At 43.9% G+C, this 14,627-nt stretch overlaps 1 protein-coding gene across 1 annotated transcript in view; it reads right to left on the bottom strand.

The window, feature by feature from the left end:
• Positions 1–14,349, bottom strand: part of LOC119862894 (amiloride-sensitive sodium channel subunit beta) — a 58,639-nt gene extending 44,290 nt beyond the window's left edge. The window contains exon 1 of the mRNA XM_038420386.2: positions 14,244–14,349. The gene's annotated coding sequence lies outside the window, so the exon portion shown is untranslated. The remainder of the gene's footprint in view (positions 1–14,243) is intronic.
• Positions 14,350–14,627: the final 278 nt, after the last annotated feature.

Here is a 14,627-nt window from a genome sequence, read left to right as displayed (position 1 = left end):
CTCTCTCCTACAGCTGCCCTCCTTACTCTTCTAGATTGTGCTGGCCCCCTTCATGTGCCCTTTACAGCACCCTCCCTGCCCCCCCCCGGTGACCTGCTTCCCTCACTGTCCCTCCTTGTCCCACTGCTGTTCACCAGCTCCTTACAGCATCCCTCTCGCTGCCTCCTGACAGCACAAAGGAGGGGCCATTTTCATTAAGCCTAGTCTGGCATTAGTCCAATTGGAAACAACGGGAGGTCGTGTTCATCTTTGCTAAGGGCAGCCTCATTGCTGCCTGCAAAGGCTATTTTAATTGAGGACAGTTTTGTGGCTTCACCTCATTAAGAACAATAGAGTTGGCAACCATTCTGAAAAAGGGCAAAGCTTTGCAAGTTTGCTCCTAATTATCCTGAGAAGCTTTAAAAAAGAAAAACCCACATGGCAACTCTGCTACTTTCTCGTATGCGTGCACAGATGGGAAATGCATTCTGCTGGCCACCAATGCTATTTGAGATAGCAGTTACTGTAGGAGGTGTCATGGATTCCTTTCAATGCATTCTCACTGTTCCAAGTAACTTGTACATTCCTGGCCAGATATTTTCACTCCCCTTGCTGCCTTGGTTAAAATGTATCCACAACCTTTCACCTAATCCTCCTCCCCCATAGCCCATCAAACCCGCAGTGAGGCTACCATAAAGTTATTGCAGCTTAAGCTGAACATTTTAGCAAGTCCTCTTTGTGCGAGGGAACTTTCCTCTTTAAGGTCTTCATGGAAGAAGCTGGTTGGATTCCTGTCACCACAACTCCAGCAGAGCTATGCAACCAGAGAGAACAAGAGGAGTTAGTGTGGAGGAGTCTCTGCGCAGATGGCTCTGGCCTCCAGTGTATCCCCAGAGAGCAGCTCTGTGGGGCTAGGGAGCTAAACCTTCTGCTTCGGTGTTGGGTCCATGTGGGGACAAATATCTTCCCATCTCCAACACACACTTCTCAAGTGAAAAACTTGGGAGGACACACAATAGATTTTCTTCTCCCCAAACGCCTCCTGTGGTTATTTCCTGGGAGGATGCGATCAGACACACTGAACTAAGACCCATGATTCAGACAGTACCATCTAGAAAGGAATAATCCTCTGAACTCTGAAAATAAATGGTAAAGAGGGCTCTAAGAACAGATCAAATTACAACTCAACCCCTTGTCAGCTCACTTAGACTAGAACGTGAGCTACCCCATTCATGCTGAACACACAATGATTGCCCATCACATGGATAATGTGTTCACAGCTCTGCAGGATATGGGAATAATAAAAGTTTCAAATTAGGGAAGCAAATTACAGTTTATATACACCAGAAAGCTCTGAGCAACAAGTGGGAACGGTTTCAGGGTTTCACAGAGTCATTTACCCAATCAGGTGGCTAACAGTTTGGTCTAGATGCCCATGGCTTGACCAAACTATATTCAAATGTTCATTCTCCCTCACATCTTTGGTTTGGAGGTTTTGTTGTTCACTTTGTGCTTGAACTTGTTCTCACCTTGTTCTTTCCATTATCAACATGAGACTGGTGAGCTGATGGGTAGTGATGGAGAAGTACTCACTAAAATAGTCTGTGAAAGCTAATGTTCCCCTCAGAAAGTACTATCTAGAGGTTTGTTCCAGCTGAAGAAAGAGGGTCCATAAAGAGGTATTTACTACGACGGATTTAAGACCAGAGGCAGCCTTTATGATCACGTTAAACTGCAGTGTGCCATACTGTTTCCCAGCCACCGTCAGAGTTGCAATGGTTGGAGGGGATAGTTTACAGTTTCTGAAAACAATTCCATTTCCCTCATACAACTCACTCTGGCTGTACCATGTACTTTTCTGACTGAAACTGTGAGTGTAACTATGACTGAATTGTAACTGTGCGGTGCTTTCTGGCTCCTACATAGATTTAAATCAGTAGCCTGTAGTTGCCAACACTTGCTTCCCAGGAGCTGGTAGAATGCTCTGACTTTGTGGGACCTATCCCTGATAGAGATACTAGCCGTAATCCGGAAGAGAAGCTGTGTGACCTTTCAAAGATTTCCACCAGTTTAGGAGTGGGGACTTTCTGTAGCCTCCTTCACCATCACAGCATTTCCTGAGTTAGCTCATCACATATAGCAGAGGAAGGACTAACACTCTCGTCTGTGTTGTGCTGCAGTGCGGACTCCGGGGGCATGAACTGCAGAGTGCATTATGCTGCATTATGTTAACGTGAACTGGGTACCTTTTAGTTTGTGCCAGCAGCGTCCACATGGGGCAATGAGGCTGCAAAACTTTGGTGCACTCTGCAGTTCACACCCCCATAATCTGCATTGTGTAGACATAACCCAGATCTGCCTTGCTACTGGTAATAGAGTGTGAAGTGAGTTTATCTGCAGGCTGAAGAGACCAATTAAGAGAGGGAAATATATACGACCACACAGAAAACGACAAGGATAGTGACTCCCCCCACTGCCCACACCCCAAAGGCTGGAAATTCAGTTTTAAGGCTGGGATTTTCATCTCAGTTTCATGGGGGCACTGTTAGCAGTATATATTGCATATATGTTAAACACTGCAGTGGCTGGAGACCCCTAAAACACAGAGACACATAGGGAATGGCCTATGAATGGAATTTCAGCCTTCAGGCCAGATTCCTTTGGTTTTATTTCATTTAAACCCTTAGGAAAGACAGGACCCTCTAAAAATACTCACTCAAAATCTGTAAGCAGGGCCATCTGCATACATAGTATGGGAACTAAGCATGTAAGCAACAGGCATACAGACTTCACAAGGAATCTCAGAGGCTTACTGAAGATCTGTCACTCAACAGGCATGTAGCTTCATGTGTTTCAGTTTCTTGTCATTGTTTAGGCATATTCTTCCCTAGCCTATGTGTGATGAAGTCAATAGGATTGCACATGTGGAACTGAGGCTAACAGAAAGACTGAAGGATTAGGCCTTATGTTGACAATAGCTCAAACCGGTGAAGTCTTGCTCCTGAATTGAGTAGCTGGAAGCAGCAGAGCTGACTAATAAGTAGGGCCCTACCAAATTCATGGTCCATTTTGGTCAATTTCACGGTCATAGGATTTTAAAAATTGTAAAATTCAGCTATTTAAATCTGAAATTTCACAGTGTTGCAATTGTAGGGGTCTTGACCCAAAAAGGAGTTTTGTGTCTGTGTGTGTGTGGGGAGGGTGTCACAAGGTTACTGTAGGGGAGGCTGCAGTACTGCTACCCTGACTTCTGCGCTGCTGCTGGTGGCAGCGCTGCCTTCAGAGCTGGGCAGCTGGAGAACGGCGGCTGCTGGCCAGGAGCCCAGCTCTGAAGGCAGCGCTGCCGCCAGCAGCGGCACAGAAGTAAGGAGGGTATGGCATGGTATGGTATTGCCACCCTTACTTCTGCGCTGCTCCCTGCAGAACTGGGTGCCCGGCCAATAGTCGCCGCTCTCCAGCCACCCAGCTCTGAAGGCAGCACAGAAATAAGAGTGGCAATACTGCAACCCCCTAAAATAACCTTGTGACCCCCTGTAACTCCCTTTTGGCTCAGGACCCCCAATTTGAGAAACACTGGTCTCCCCCATGAAATCCATATAGTATAGTGTAAAAGCACCAGATTTCACCGGGGGAGACCAGATTTCATGCTCCATGAAATGTTTTTCATGGCCGTGAATTTGGAGGGCCCTACTAATAAGTCATTAAGCCCTCATGGTTATGAGGGATGTGCTGCTTTTGCAGTTGTCATGCAGCTGATGCAAATTGGGTACCTGATTTTGTGGAGCTTTCTTTGGAAAGGGCATGATCAAGTGATGCCAAGACATTCAGATATATTCCAATGCATCTCAAAGAAGAGGATTTCTTTGAGCCTCTGAAAGATAACACTTCAAAATTCTCTCTCCCTCAGTTTCCTACTCTCTTTGCCACAGGGGTCCAGTGATTATTACAATCAGATGATGAGCATTACTATCATCACCAGCAATCCAGAACTGCTCTTCTCCATACCAAGTAACAGGCTGACAGTTGAGCAATCCCCTCCATATGACTGGCTTCTATAGATAGCTTTGAATTTCAGTTCCTTATATTTCCCTTCCATTACATCATCTTTCATAAACGATTTGTAAATGTTAAGGAGATGTTCTCCTACATGTGACTGTGTTGACAGTGGAGTTATGGCATCAGGGCAAAGTGTCAAACATACTGTAGGGGAAGAAAACCAGGAAGTTGTCATGAATACTCCCACTGGATAAACTGCTTAGTTTTTCCCTTCTAATCAAGCTGGTGACCACTGAATGGTTCCTCAAACTGCCACGATATGAGCGTCACACTTCCACACTCTGAATTCAGTCCTGAGAAGGTGCCAGAACAGCAGTTCCCAGAAGACCTCCAGACAAAGATCTGGGATGGGATGGGTGGCAATAGTGGAAAGTTCTTTCAAATTACCATGTCAATCTACCTTCAGCCTTTATGAGAAACAGAACCTCTGGTGGCAAGAGGGGTGTTCCCTCTCCAAGTCCAGTGAGTCCTTGGTCTGTCAGACACACACATACTTTCTTTCTATTCTGAAAGTTAGGTCAACATCTGTTGACTGTTGTCAGAGACCCCATCTCCTTCCACTAAGGCACTAGCAATTTTTGGTTGCTACTGAACAGGACTGGATCAAGAACCAGTGACGTGAGTGACTAGCTGGTTCCTTTTTGCTAATTATCCTAGTCAGCCAGGATCACAGCACATACTTCTGAGCTACAGGTGCTTTTCAAAAGTGTTCTGAGTAATCTGAAATTGCAGATAGACTCAGGAAAATCACTATTCATTAATTAGCCTTTCACTTTACTGCCCAGACAGCCAACATTCATAATTCATAAAGCATGCATAAATTCTAATATTACAATACTGCAAAATGTATATCTCTTATACCCAGGTTTGAAGGGTTTCCTCTTGTTTCTCTTCAAGCAAATGCTCCCCAGAAGTTTCCATAACAAACATCGTATTCTCTTTAGAATAAACCACCACGTTTCTATAGACTTCTGAATATTTAAACCTTTTCATTTACAAAATTACAATCAGTTATAATGCAGCATATGTACACCATTGTATCCTTATCTTTTTAATCTATATAAAATTAAAAACCCTGAAGTGTTTACTTATATTTCTTTTCATGTACTGTGTATATATACCTACTACTGTATTTTTTACTCCATGCATCTGAGGAAGTGGGTTTTAGCCCACATAAGCTTATGCCCAAAGAAAGTTGTTAGTCTCTAAGGTGCCACAAGGACTCCTCATTGTTTTTGCTGATACAGACTAACACGGCTACCCTTCTGAAATTTATATTTCTTTGTTCACAATTTTGTAGCTATCATTACACCCATATGCACTATCTTGAATGTATTTACATTTATCCATCTAACAAATGGCCCTTTTAAAAGTTACTTTGTAGCTCATATTTCCAGTACTTTCAGCACCCTTTTGTATTCTCTTGCAACTAGTTGTTTTCACAGAATTAGCCATCATAAACTAGATTCAGATTACTTATTTTATAATGTTTTCCTATAATTTAAAACAGTGTCAAGTAGTTCAAACACAACATCTAATTGTTTATTTACTTATCCTAATGTTTTAATTATTTTCTAAACACTCAATTAAAACTTTCTTTGGGATTCATTCCCATTATACTACACTGGTTACAACCCCACAAGAAGTGGAAAAATAACTACCAGTATAAACAAAACCAGCTAATCTGACCAGCTTTGTGTTATTGCTCAACCTAAGGATGCTATCTTGCAACTCCTATTACACGAGACGTCCCACTGATGTCAAATGATGTGCTTGCCTGAGAGGGAATTATTCATGTGAGTAAACTTTTGCAGCATTGGATCATCCGTGAAGAGAAAAAACAAATAGCATAAAAGGTGAAAATGAAATGAGAATTCTTTATTCATAATTTGAGACTTTATTAATAGAGGATTTTTAATTATGACTAATTTTGACTATGGCCCTTTAAAGATTTTAACACAATTGATATTTCTAAATCCATCTGTGGAGACATGTCCTGGTTCTGTACATGGGAAGTGCCCTGAATTGGCTCCAGCCTGCACTTAGGCTCTGCCCACATCTGCTGTGACTTCAATAACAATTTTAAGAAAATCTACCCATCTTTGCAGAAGCACTGGTACTGCTGGTGACAGACATGATGGGAGAGCGACTAGAGGCAAGCCAAAGACATTTTAACCTCTTATACTCGAAACCTGCTCTGAGCTGAGTTAGATGGCATGATGGTAAAAGGGCTCTGTCCTGTTGAGCAGGAAGTCGTAATTCCCAGCTTGAGTAGCCATAAATAGAAGTGTAGCTGGAGGATGGCTAGCTGGCCAAGTTCACACCTACCACTTCAGATGGGATCATAGGGAAGCTAGATCATCATCCTGCTGCTTGCACTGCTATTTTTAGCATGTCTGCACCAAAGCTGGCATGTCTACTTGAGCAGGAAAGTACATCTTCCGGTTTCAGTGTAGACATAATCTGCTCTCTAACTCCACCAAAAAATGCTGTGGAGGCTCCAGGCTGCTGGAGATGACTGTTTATCCAAATCATTTTTAGAAACTATTTACTTAGGAGGTTAAATCCTTGTCAGGTAAACATCCGAAACAAAATAATCACAACAGCTGTTATTTCAAGAGACTTTATACAGGAATATAGTCATCAGATCTTTCTATAGTCAAATCAGTCTGAATCACCATTTACAACCCATTCAAGTGGAGGGGATTTATGTGCACTAGGCCTAAACACTGTTCTACAGTAGCTTTTTAAACACTATTGTGAAATAGTTAACCCTTGCCCAAGTTGACCAGACAAATCCAATTAGCCCAAACTGGTTTTGAACAGTATTTAAAAGTGTTCTTAAAAAGTTTTATCCCCAGTGCAAAGGGAGTCAATCCTTACCTGCATGAGTTTAACATAACCTGCCTTCACTTTATTGCTTACACACAGTAGATAACATAGTAGTGGGGACTCATATTCTAAGAGCCAAATCCCACAGGAGGCAAACAGGCTTTTTACCCTTTGCACACTGATTTCAATGACCCTGCTCAAAGATTTAAAGTTAAACGTGTATCTAAAAGCTTTGCTGGATCAGGGCTAAAGTGGTCAGTATCTTACAGGACTGAGTACTAAACTGTCTGCCAGATTAGCAAACTGACTATAAAATGATTTAAAATTACCTTTCCCAGCCCTGAAGAAGAGCTCAGTGTGGCCTGAAAGCTTGTCTCTCTCACCATCAGAAGTTGGTCTAATAAAAGATATTACCTCCCTCACCTCGTGTCTCTAAAAAAAGCCCTGACGCATTTTAACAATGTTCTGCCCAATGCTGGCAGCACAATAGACTGGTTAACAAACACCATTTTAAAGGGATTTTCTAATGTGGCAGGAGGCCAAGAGCCAAGCTCACTCCCTCTGGCCAGAGTAAGCGTTGCTTTCAAAGGGCAATGCTGGTTCAGAAAAGGAAAAGTTGCACTTTCACACACACAAATGGTCATTTTTCCAGAAGGAAAGTAACCCTACGTTGTTTTTAACCTTTCCAACAACTTTAACACATTTCCTTACCTTAATTTCTATAATCTTTTTTTCTAAGACAAAATCTTACTCTTTCGTTATTCCTGCAGCTGGCTCTTGCTTGGTTCTGTAGTCATACCGGCAATCCTTGAGACAGTTCCTTGTACTCACTTGAGTTTAATGTCAGAGGAGTTCAAGTGGCCCATGTTTTCTAAAGGGATACTTCAACAGCTTCTCTGTGAACCCTTCAGGCTGCCCGGCTCTTCCATTAGCTGAGATGTACCATGTAGTGCAAAGCACACAGGTGATAAGTGAGAAACTGGCACCCACCCACCCACCACTATTGCACAGATAAACTTTCTAAACCCTCCCTATCCCACCCTGAATCAGGGAACACAGCAGCACAATCCTCTTCCCCTCTCCTGCCCCACATCCAAATGGAGGGTAGGGCTGAGAACTTGGAAGGTTGCAGGAGCCAGACAGAACTCCACTGCACAGTCAGACTACTGCAGTAGCAGATGAACACGGGGCAATGTATGTATTTGTTACTTCCCCTAGATTGCACTATTTACAAAATTGCAGCATGCAGCAACAGCTGCAGCCATGGGGGAAACTTTATGATGCCCCATTGCTGCTTTCAGAAGCTTCTCATTTTACTGTTTTACCTTCTCCTCCCCTGATTTGGGCACTGCTGGGTAAAGCGTCTACCAGATACCTGTCTCTTCCTCTTCTACTGATCTTCACTTTGCACCTACACACTACTCGGGTTGTAAGGATTCTTCTCTAATAAGAAATAGTTGCATTTTTCTTCAACAATATACTGTAATAATACTCTGCCCTTTTATAGTTATCTGAGGATCTCAAAGCACTTTACAAACTTTAATGGACACCTCCAGTCAACAATGGAGCAGTCGTCTACCCCAGATGATACCTCCACCATTGTCTGGACACAGTTAAAGTTTGGCTCTTTCTGGCATCTGCTACCATAAATGTGTGATCTGAAATAATGTTCAATAACTGATCATGAAAATCAGTTCTGGATGCAGGGCTTCTGTAGTACAAAAGGAGCCATATGCACTTCACACTCACGGAGGTCCTATCCACACAGTGGTTGAAATAATGCTAGCAACAAATGTGTATATGGTTCTAGCATGGTTTGCCTCAGCATTGTGGAGAGGCTATTCCCATCGCACCCTGAGACCCATAAATCCAATCCTGCTCCTGTTGAAGTCTAAGGGGACACTCCTGTGCCTGATAATGCCTATAGGATCAGACTCCATGTTATAAAATCATGCTATAGACTACCTATTAGTCTGTAATAGGGTTTGGCTAGCATAGTTCTCATTTTTAAAAAATCCCAGTCCATGCTGATTAGGGAGGCTGCACAAAAAGTTTGTGGGTAATGACTCTGTTTAATAACCAGTTGCTAATATGATTCCGATACTAGGACAGGCCCATAATATCTGCTATTAGTTTCCTTGCTGAAATGCACAATTCCTCTCCAATCTTCATTTGATCACATGCCACCTTTTCCACAGCCTGAACCAAAGATTGGCAAAGTGTACATAGAAATCACCTGCCGCCTTGTTTTCCTACAGAAAGGATTTTACTCTGTTCTGATTTAACTGTTGCAATCTAGGGGTAGAAATATTTTTATTTCAGTACCAGTTTGCAGATTAACAGGCAGTATAACAAAAATGGAACCAGTAGTGTACATACTCTTATAGGTAGGAAAAACATTTACTGAACCTGTGTGATGTTAACTTGATCAGCAAAGGTTTTGTTTCCATTATTGTGTATATCTTGGCTAATTCTGAATGAGATCCAACCTCCCTGTAGGGTCTACTCTCCTAGACAACGCTTAATGCTAACGGGGGATGGAGTGTGTGTGTTACATGTCATTAGAAGACTTTTTAAAAGGATTAAGTTTTTAAAAATAGTCTATTTCCAACACGAAAAATTACAGTACTTTTGGGGCCAGAACCACACAAGGACTTAGGCACCTAAAGCCCAGATTTAAGCACCACTGCAATCCACAAACCCCCCACTCAGATGCCACCTGACACTGTAGATGCCATAGGACCTACATTTTTGCCATAAAAGTTCCCTAGGCACCTAAGGTTCTGCCTATGGGCCTGCACGCTGCTACCTCAAGCAGGCACTTGGATGCCTATCTCTTGCCTAAGTCCCAAGGCATAATATTCAAACTAGGGCAAGACAGGAATTCCCCTGCCTATCTTGCCTTAATCGGCAGGGGAGCGCCCTGGCCTTTCTTCTTCAAATATTGGAAATGTCTCTCCTTGACATACATTCCAAGTCCTGTGTTTTTCCTATAAGAGTCAGTGGCCTTTCAGTCACTTAGAACAAGCCAAGGAACCACATTCTTTGTTGGTTTTAGTGAGGATGATAATGTTGAGAATTACATCTATGTATCATACATATCAACAGAAATGTGCATGTGTGAAGAGAAGCCTTGTAACTGGCACAGCAAGAGCTCTAACCAGCAGTTCCCTCAAGTTTGGATTTCTTAGTGCTTTACAAAAAGAAAAGGAGTATTTGTGGCACCTTAGAGACTAACAAATTTATTTGAGCTTTACAGTAATACTATATCAGGATAGATCAGGTAACACATCATACATCCCCAAGAGGGACAGTTCTCTGATGAGAAATCCAAGTGACAGCTGTTTGGGGATGCATGGGACATCTGGAATAAAGGACATGGCCACTGATGTATCTGGAAATTCAAAACTCTAACTTCATTCCTTTAGTCACAGAGATTTAAATAAAAAAACCTGAGAAGTTAATACAAATTAAATAGGAAACATTATACCTGACTGCACTATACACACATTCAGTATACTCTACTGGAATGACTGCCTGTACAAGTGTTGCCAAAGTGTAAAAGAAAGACCTCAAGCCCCCATCAGCAGATTGAACACTAAAAAGCACAGTTACAGGCAGTGTAACAAAAATGGAACCAGTAATGTACATACTGTTATTAGGTAGGAAAAACATTTACTGAACCTGTGTGATGTATGAGTGACAAGTTTTCCATTCCAAAAACATTGACATATGTCATATACATATTACACAAGGAGGTAAAATAAGTGATTCTTTCTTGTTATGTTAGTGAAGCAAATCATTTGCTGACAGAGGCAGAAACAAAACACACTTATCTTATTTGTTCAAACTAGTCCACTGAGCTTCCTGAACTTTGATTCCTCCTGTGAAATTCGTTTGTCTTATAATAAAATAAAATCCATTAGGGACATATTAAGGATGTTGTGAACACCTGAGTTAAGGGTTTATTAACTTATGTAGAGCACTGAAAACTTGTATTTCCAGAATGTTTGCACAAATTGAGGGTTTTCTATTGCCAACTTAATGATATCTACCTCATGCCTTTTATATGACTTTTTAAAATGTATTCCTCTTATTTATATAGGTTTTTCACCATGGCCTGTGGAAAGTTTCCGTACTGAGAGTTTCTTCTAGTAACACCAATCAATTTTAAGACTAGTTCCTTGCCCTAGAATTTTGATGTTTCCTCTCTGTATGCTACATCCCTACTCTGCCCTCATTTATACATGGAGCTAATAAGTTTTTCATCTTAATTAAGCAAGACACGCACACAAATCCTCACTCATGCTTAATCATTAGACAGCTGCCCAGTGTTAGGGAGGTCACACCTGCTTTGCTCCTGAACAGATCTCATACATCCTGTCATTCCAATAAGGGCTTCCTCCTCCCTGCCTTACATTATACAAAGCTATCTGCTCAGAATACTCTATTTTGCAAAACATGGAGCTTAAAGCCTTTACTGAAGTGCAAATTAATTTCCTGTGTTGTAAGACAGGAATGACAGGTTCCGGCGACATCACAAACACACCAAATAAAAAATGAATTAAAAGAATGAAATACCTATTTCCTATTCTTACAATCTAAAATCAACCGTTTAAATCCCCAAAGTTCTCTAATTGGCTTCCTCAGTATGTGTTTTAGGATAACAAGTAAAATCCATTCTTGGCTATTGATAGTCAACAGCAGGGAGTGAATTTTAAGCATACTGCACAATTTTAACCACAAAGTAACCCATTAAAACTAATAGAAATTCTGTGGCTGCTTCTCTGGCACTGCACAAACTCCAACCCATAATGGAAAATATCTATTTTATAACTCAAGTATCAGAGGAGTAGCCATGTTAGTTTGGAACTGTAAAAGTGGCAGAGTGTCCTTTGGCACCTTATAGACTAACAGACGTATTGGAGCATAAGCTTTTGTGGTGAATATCCGACAAAGTGAATAAGATATTCACCCATGAAAGCTTATATGCTCCAATATGTCTGTTAGTCTATTTTATAACTGCCACTTATCCTTTAATGCAGCCTTGTGTGTCAATACAGGTAATAAGGTGTTGCTGTTTTTATTAAGTGAATTTTCGTGCTCGTGAAAGGTGCCAGATTAACAGCACTGAACACTGAATTGTCTTCTGTCACCCCAGAAAAGGTACAGCCTCCCCTCCTCCGCTGATGTCTCCCTCTGACCCATTCATTCCTCTGCTAAGGCTGCCAGCAAGGGACCCAAATAGAGCTTGTTACAATAGCAGTTTTTGTGATATGGGCACATATCCACTGGGAACGTGACCAAGACTCAAATGTAGCGTTGCCAACTCTCATCACATTTGGTGTTTTTCTTAAAGACCCAGCTGCTGGAATTAGGTTATCAACTTGGAATCTCTGCTTTTTTTAGGAAGTTTCTAGCCCTCATTTCTGGGGAGAAAATCTTGAAAATGTGACCCCTGAACATTCCAACATCAGGAGGTAAATAAAAAGAACCACAACTGCATTCTTCTTTTTAAAAAGCTTGTGATTTTTAAGTCAGTCTCATTGACTCGGGGGGCCTGAGACATGATTTTTGAATGCTTGGGGTTGGCAATAGCCACTACTAACGGGAGCTGAAACTGTTGTTAGAGAGGAAGCAGGACAGCTCTATTCTACAGGCAGAACAGCATGGGGCCATCCGAGGCAGGGTGTTCTGTAACTCTTTGTGTAAGTGATGGTGGACTGGGCAGCCATTTGCCTGAACTTGGCCCAGGGTGAACGGTTCTTTGCCCAGGATCAACTTGTCCCATTAACAATCCCATAAACATTCCATCCCTTCTTTGTTCTTTTGGAAATGCTGTCGAAAGCATTTTAATGTGAGTCACAGAACATTATTCCATATGTTCAAAATTTACAATAGACAAAGGGAGAAGCTACAAATGAGAGATGAGAGAAGCTACAAATGTTTTGAACGTGTAAAGACTACAAATTGGGTCCGTCTTGATGAAGTGTCATGAATCCCTCGGCAAATAGAGAGGCAAACAAGTTCTGATCACTTCTCTGTTCCTTCAGCACGTAAGATGCACAGGGTAACATTTCTGTGCAGAATGGATTTTGACGAGTATGAATTCTGCTGTAAGATGTGGGCTGGAGACAGGGTAGCATCTGTTATTCACTTAGTGTGGTAAAGGCACAAAATCATAGACCTCACTCTACTGAATACAAAGTAGTTAGGGAAAAGACTTCAGTGCCAGTATTGCCTGCATATGCTCTGCAGGAGAGGCCTCAATATATGCAGGAATACACTCCTGGAAGACCCAGGTACCATCTGTCAGAGAGACATTGCCTGGTGAAACACCAGGCTATGTCAGTCTGTTTGAGGAGTTCAGCTTGCTGCACATTTTACCAGAAAACCCAACAGGGAGAGGTTGGGGTGAGGGGGGAGCCCAACCTCTTCCCCCTGTCACCCTCACACCCCAACCTCCTCCCCTCTCACCCCACCCCCAATACCATCCTCTATCATTCATGCCTGACAGACCTAGCCAGAAAAAAAAAATAGAAAATTCCAGTGTTTATCAAATACAAACGGCAAGGTGGCTATTCCCTCCAAGCCATGCTTTCTGCAATAGTGCTGACAACACTTTTGTCCTGTTTACAGTAGCAAACTGCCTCCAACCCTGGTTCAAGTGCCGACAACTCACCTCAATCACGGCTCAATTTCCGACTTATCTCAGAGCTCTCCCGAAGGAGAGCACTCTGCCAACTACAGCCGAGCTAGTGACTTAAGAGAACAATAATTCATTCTGCAAATTTCATCCTTGCAAATTTTCCAAGAGCAGATAAAAAAATTCTTGCATGTACTTGTGATCCGGGGGATTATTCACCCATGTCTTCAGCGAGCACTTTTTGCCTGCAAATTGTTGGGAGCAGGGCACTGCCACATTCGCAATCCGTGCCGGGCTGGCAGGACGGCCCTGGCCGGGGAGAGCTGGTTGCAAACATTTTCGGTTACTTTTAATCCAACTTTGTTTATCCAGGAGGCATTATGGAAAATGCCCAGCTGGAATGATCCCACAGGAGGGTGGGGGCAGCATGGCCCCTGCCCCGGCTATGGGGCTGGGATGGGGGTATCTTGAGCTGAAGACTGGCCCTGAGTCTCTGTGGGCCCCAGCACCGCAGGGTCTCGGCTTCGCGGACACCGCCAGAGTCGCCCTCGCAGCCCCTGCGAACGGGAGCAGGGCGAGGAAACTGAGGCACGGCGGTGACTGCCCACGGTCACGCGGACCGGCAGCAGAACTCGGGCGCTCTGAGCGCCCCTGCTGGGGCTGGGGGAGGGGGGGTTCCCCGCGGACAAAGGTCGCCCCGGCCCCCAGCGCCCCGCCCGGCGGAGCTTACCTGGCTGCCGGGAGGATGCGGGCGGCTCGGCTCCGTCCAGGCGCGGGCACGAGCCGGAGCGCGCGCCGGGCGCGGATTCGGGGCGCGAGCCGCCCGCGCGCGTCACACCCCAACCTCCTCCCCTCCCCCCAGCCTCGGCCCCCCCCTCCCCTCGCCCCCCACCCAGCCTCCTCCCGCCTCACCCCGCCCCCTCACCCCCCAACTCCTCCCCTCCCCCCAGCCTCGGCCCCCCCCCTCCCCTCGCCCCCCACCCCGCCTCCTCCCGCCTCACCCCGCCCCCTCACCCCCCAACTCCTCCCCTCCCCCCAGCCTCGGCCCCCCCCTCCCCTCGCCCCCCACCCAGCCTCCTCCCGCCTCACCCCGCCCCCTCACCCCCCAACTCCT

The sequence above is a fragment of the Dermochelys coriacea genome, chromosome 10 (genome assembly GCF_009764565.3).
Source record: "Dermochelys coriacea isolate rDerCor1 chromosome 10, rDerCor1.pri.v4, whole genome shotgun sequence".
In the NCBI taxonomy this organism is placed as follows: Eukaryota; Metazoa; Chordata; order Testudines; family Dermochelyidae; genus Dermochelys; species Dermochelys coriacea.
This window is presented reverse-complemented; position numbering and strand designations above follow the sequence as displayed.